This window comes from Agelaius tricolor, unplaced genomic scaffold (assembly GCF_023055355.1).
Source record: "Agelaius tricolor isolate 1412-34295 unplaced genomic scaffold, bAgeTri1.0.p SCAF_50, whole genome shotgun sequence".
Lineage (NCBI taxonomy): Eukaryota > Metazoa > Chordata > Aves > Passeriformes > Icteridae > Agelaius > Agelaius tricolor.
Genome location: NW_027269310.1, coordinates 506458 through 512531, shown reverse-complemented (window position 1 = coordinate 512531; position 6074 = coordinate 506458).

Below are 6074 nucleotides of genomic sequence, written 5' to 3'. Positions count from 1 at the left end.
GCCCCTTGCGAGCACAGCGCCTGAGCTTTCTGCTTTGGCAGCTGAGTGAGACTCTGCTGCAGGCCCAGAGATTGCAGCTGGGGACACACATCCAATTGGCAAGAACCCAAACCCTCCACAGTCCCAGCTGAACGCCTGGATCTGCACAGGGTGTTTGTCTGTCCCATTCTTCCTTCTTGATTGGCTGGAATTGTGCAATTGCACTTTCTTCCTCCTCTAGAAGTGCCTGAGTGGGCCAAAGCTGGCGAGTGGGCCGTGTTCCTGAGGCAGTGCAGTCTGGAGCTGATGGATGGAGAATTGCCCTTCTGCACTGCCAAACCAGAGTAAGAACCCCTAAGTGGCACTTTGTGTCTCTAAGAAATCCCTGACAGTTTCAAAGGGAATGTGCAGCTCCTTGCCAGGCTGAGAAGGAAGGGCATCTTCTAAAGGATTTGGGCTTTGACAGAGTTTCCATTCCCAGTCCTGCTTGGAGCGGGAAGGGCACAAAGCAATTTCCTCTTGCTTTGAGCACAATTTCAAATGGCAATGTTGGAAACAAAGCCCAGAATCTTTTAAAAGGCTGCTGGGGTCAGTAAGATGGATCCATGCCATCAGTACATTTACCATGTAAATAACTGAGTTCCCTTTTAAAAAAGATCATTTACCTCTTAATGCAAAGTTTCAGAAGTTTTTCACTAACACTTGGGTTTTGTTTTCATCTTTCACATTTTATATAGTTTTTTTTCTTTTGCCTTTTTTTCCTTTAAATAGAAAACATGTCCTAGAGAAGGAATGTCCTTTGCTCCTGGTTCCTGTGTGGAGCAGCTCCCTTGCTGCTGGCTGAGCTGCTCAGGCAGAGCCCGGCAGCTCCTGGCCCTGCAGGGCTGAGGCTTTTCCCCGTTGCTGGGCACAGACTGATGGAGCAGCACTGCTGAACACGGGCACACACAGAGGGCCCAGCAGCAGCTGCCTTTGGCCACCTGAGGCTCCAAGGCCCAACCTCTGAGCAGCCAGGGCTGGAAGAGACTGGCAGCATCTGATCCCTGACTCTGGGCCAGGGCTGCACAAATGACCCCACAGCAGCAGCAGCAGCAGCAGCAGCAGCAGCAGCAGCAGCAGATGGAGCTGACTTTCAGCACAGCCCCTGGCCCTGTTCCCTCCCGGGTGCAGCGGTGTCACAGCAGCCTGAGGCACCTGGGAGCCCCCAGTGCCAGCAGGGACTTGAGATGGCAGCCCTGGGCTCCTGGAGGCTGTGCAAGGAACGGAGCTGGGCACTCCCTGTCCATGGGGAGCTTGCAGATGGAAAAGGCTGCTGTGCCCAGGCAGCTCCAGGGGCACAGAAAGGAGGCTCTGGAGCACTGGATCTGTGCCAGTGCCACAGTCCTGGGCAGCAGCCAGCCAGCCCTGGGGGAACAGAGGGCACAGCAAGAGGGACAGAAGCAGGCAAGGGCAGAGACTGGGAAGAGCCCGGCCCGCGAGCAGGAACAGCTGCTCCATTGCACTCCTGGAGAAAGCTCTTGGCTGCTTCAAAGCGCTGAAAGGCGTGAAGGGCAGAGAGGAGGCCACAGCAAACAATGCTCCTGTTTGCACAGCCTCCCCTCTGCGTGTCCCAGAAGGAATTGGATGGACTGGATTCGTCTCTCCGAGTGGTCTCGTTCAGCATGAGCAGCTCAGCACCAGGAGCTGAAGGAGCTGAAGCCTCAGGCCACAGGAGCTGGGCAAGAGGGAACTTCTGGAGCAAAGTAATGCTGCTGAAATAGCCCCAGCTGAATGCAGCGGATCTCATCATGGAATCACAGAATCCTTTCTGTTGGAAAAGCCCTCTGAGCTCACCCAGTGCAGCCGCTCAGCCAGCAGTGCCAAGCCCAGCACTAAAGCACGTCCCTGAAGTGCCAAGGCCTGGACAGCAGCCCTGAGTGAGGCCTGGACAGCAGGCCCTGAGCCCAAGGTGGCCTCTGGAGGAACCTTCCAAGCAAAGGTTATCTTTGTATCTGCTCCCTGCTGAGATATGCATGGTCATTAGCACTGTGATAGATGTAGCCACTCCTTAGTGAAACATGGATGGACCTTTGTGTATTTAGAAGCCAGAGAAGGCCATGAAATCTGACATCTGGCCTTGTGTGGGGCTGAAGGATCAAAGTCAGCTGCCTTGGCTCCTCCTTGAGGCCTGGCCAGGCTTTGGGAGGGAGCCAAGAGGAGGATGAAAGCAGATGTTGGCACACTAGCAGTGCTGTCAGTTTGTTCATGCAGCACTGTCAGAGCTGGGCCCTCTCCCAGCGGGCTTGGAGCCTCAGCTGGGGCTGGAGGCACCTGCAGGAATTGCCAGTGCCCAGGAGTGGCTCTGCAGCCCTTGGCTGTGACAGCTTCCCCAGCTGCTGTGTGCATCTGGGGGATGGCAAAGGCTGAGGGGAAATGCTGCTGCATCTTTCTTAATCACTGCAGGCAATCTTTGGTGGGGATGATTGGGTGCATTGCTGAGCTGCTCCTTTTGTGATTCTTTGCTGCTCTGAACTGCAGGAAATGACACTGATTCCTTCAGCTGGAGTCTGTGTCTTGGGTGCTGACTTTGGCCACTGGTCAAACCAAACTGGCCCAGTCTGGCCAGATCCCAACCAAATGTCACTTGTTCAATGTCAATGTGAGGCATCAGTGCCATCAGAAATTCCCAGATGGGAAGCCCTTCCCTGGAGTTCCCTGGCTCTGGAGTGGGCTGAGGTGGGAGCCCCGTGGGAGCAGTGGGGCAGTCGGGTAAAAGAAGCTGCAGTCCTGGATGTCTTCAAATGCATCCAAAAACTGCACATGGAAAAGGAAAAGGACTTGTGGGTTTGAGCAGACAAAGATGAATTTGTTAAGAGTCCATTGGAAACAGCAGCTTCAGAAGGAGCAATTATTGTTGGAATGCTCCCACATGGAGCAAGAGCAGAAGGTTTTAATCTTGAGCTCAGCTGCATTTGTACCAGTGAAATATCAATATAATAAATAACTATATGCATTTATTGTATAATAAGACCTTAATATATATATATATTTGTGTATTTATATATATATGTATTATATATATGTATTATATATATATATATGTATGTATTATATGTATTATATATATATGTCTGTATCTATCTGTCTATATGTATATCAATATGTATATCTACATATGAAATAATAATAATGTGAAATAGTGATGACACTACTAATTTGGTAGCTTTGGCTGCTCAGGGATGTAACTCTAAATACCCTACAGAACAGGATTGGCCAGGGCCCTACTGTCAGTGGTCAACTATGTGAGATTGTATGCAATGTAAAAAGGAGGAAGGGAGGAAATTGGCTATTTTCCCAGGGTTTGCTGATACTGTGATGCAGAGTGCTTTGTCTGTTGCTGTGAAAAATACAGGGATGAAGCCTGCAGGGTTTTTCATGTCCCAGACTATGCACAAGCTGCAGGATTGGTTGAACGGGTGAAGGGGTTGTTAAAAGAGCAGTTGAAAAAATGAGGAGATGGGAACCTTTGCCCATGGAGAACCCATCTCCCAGATGTGCTCCATGCCCTGAACAGTGGCCCACGGGGGAAATGGAAACCCCCTGGCTGTGCACGGCTGCCCCCAATTTGCAAATCCAACCATGGGCAGTGAGACTTGGACTGCCTGGGAAATTGTTCTGGCTGTGATGGCCCCTGGCAGGGCCAGCCCAGAGGCTGCAGGCCTGGGCCTTCATGCATTGGAATTAATGAGGATGAATTCAAAGCAAATGAGAGCTATCAATACTGAAACAGGAATTCAGATTCCTCCAGGACACTTTGCTTTGGTAACTGCTCCCTTGGAGCTTGGCCTTGCAAAGTGTTCATGTCACGGCAGGAGGAATTGATGGAGAATATCCAGGAGAAATTACAGTAATTCTGTGAAACAATAGTGACCAGGATTGGATTATTCAACACCATGACAGGGTAGCACAATTATTGATTTTGCAATTTTAGTATTGTGAAAAAAGGAGCTCCAGCTCCAATCACCAGCGTTTGTGGAGATAAAGGGTTTGGATGCAGCAGTCCTAATAATGGAGCCAGAGTGTGGGTCCGGAGGCCAAATGGCCCTCCCGAGGCAGCTGAAGGAGCAGCTCCTGGGAAAGACAACTCTGAGTCCTGAAAGCTGGGCAGGAGCAATGGGAATGTGTCCCTGCAGCCAAGGATTGTGTGTGAGAACAAGTAGATGTGACAGGATATTGTTTTACACATGCTGCCAGACCAAATCTCCCTGTTTGCCCCAAGGGCCCCTTTGGCAAATGCTCTGATCCACGGGGCTCCATGGGAAGGCTGCTGTGACACTGAGGGACTTGCACAGGAATTGCATCCAGGAGCCTGGGAGCCCCTCAGGGACTGGGACCCGGCCCCTTCCAGCCAGAGGGGAAAGGGCCCCCCCAAGCCTTGTTAGCCCCAGACAACATGGTAAAGCTGAACAGCAAAGGGCCTGGGGGCATTATTCTGGAATTAAAAAGGTGCCAGCTCCATGGACAACAGAATTCTTGTTCCTAACTCCAAGGAGATTGAGAAAAAAGAATGAAGAACGGTGTCACTGAAGTACTACTGATGTCTGTAAGGTGTACCTTGATAGTCAGCCAGAATCTTTGTCTGCCACAAACACCTCTAGTGTTTGACCAAGGGGTTAGTCATCAAAATGTAATGATGAGTTCTGATGGATTGCTGAGCTTATCCTTTTGTAATTCTTTGCTAATGATGATGTGCTTTGCTGAGCTCTTCCTTTTGTCATTCTTTGCAGCTGTGCATGATATAAATGCCACAATTCCTTCAGTTGGTGTCTGTGTCTTTGGTAGTGACCCTGCCCCCTGGTGAAACAGGGCCCCCTCTTGCCTAAGTGTTAGCTGGGAAGGCAAAAAGCCTCCCTCCAAAATTCCCCCCTTGCTCCTTGTCCCCCCCTTCATAGCCTGAGCATGATGTGCTCTGGTCTGGGCTGTGCCCGGGGTCAGTTGGGGTCACCTGTCCTGGCTGTGCCCCCTGCCAAGCTCCCCCGCAGCCCCAGCCCCTCCCCAGCGTGGCTGGACGAGGGGCAGGACAGGCCTTGGCTGTGCTGCAGCTCAGCAAGAACAAAACCATCTCTGCGTGCTCAGCGCTGTGCTCAGCACCCGGCCCAGCAGTGTCTCAGTGCCAGGGGCTGTGCCCTCAGTGCCTGCCAGGGCTTTCCATGGCAACTGCCAGGCCAGGTGCCCCAGGTGTCCCCCCAGTGCCGGTTGCCATGGAAACAGTGCCCAGCCCTGCCCCTTTCTGTCTGGCTGACCTGGCCTTTGGCCCTGGCAGTGCCCTTGGCTGCTGGTTCCTGGTGCCTGAGCGGCCAGCGCGGCACAGGGCAGGTGGCCATGGCACAGCCCCCAGCAAGGGATCCCCTCTGGCTCTGGGCACTGACACCAGCCCTGAGCAAGGGGCCCAGGCCAGCTTTCCATGCCCACCAACCATCACAATGCTTTTGCCCAGAAAAAGGTACTTGGACATCCATAACTCTTTGTTCTTATTGTCACGTATTCTCCTAAATCCTAATTGTCCAAATTTTTATTACTTTAATTATATTACTGTTTTTATAACAATTTACTTACTATTGAAATTTTAAACTTTTAAAAACAAGTGATTGGTGTTTTTCACACAGTGCCCAACACACAATATCCCATGTACTGATGTTTCTGGGGGAGCCATTTACAACACCGGGGGGTCACAGGATGTGAAAAACGCCAATCACTTGTTTTTTAAATCTTTAAAAGTTTCATAGTAATAAAATGGTTAGAAAATGAGCAATATAATTAGAGTAATAATAACTTCGATATTTTGGATTAGGACAATATGAGACAATACAAACAAAGAGTTACGGACATCTGGGTACCTTTTTCTGGGCAAAATAAGCCTGAAAAAAGACACACTTTAAGAGAGGATTCACCCTTAAAAACAATAACCTGTTGCATATTCATACACCTCATACATGATGCATAAATTCCATTCAAACCAAGGAGTCTGTTCAGTGTCAACTTCTTCCTCTGAATCCTGACGGCGTCTTCAGGGCTGAGCAGGCAGGAAGAAGTTCGTTTCCTCTGATAGGAAAGCA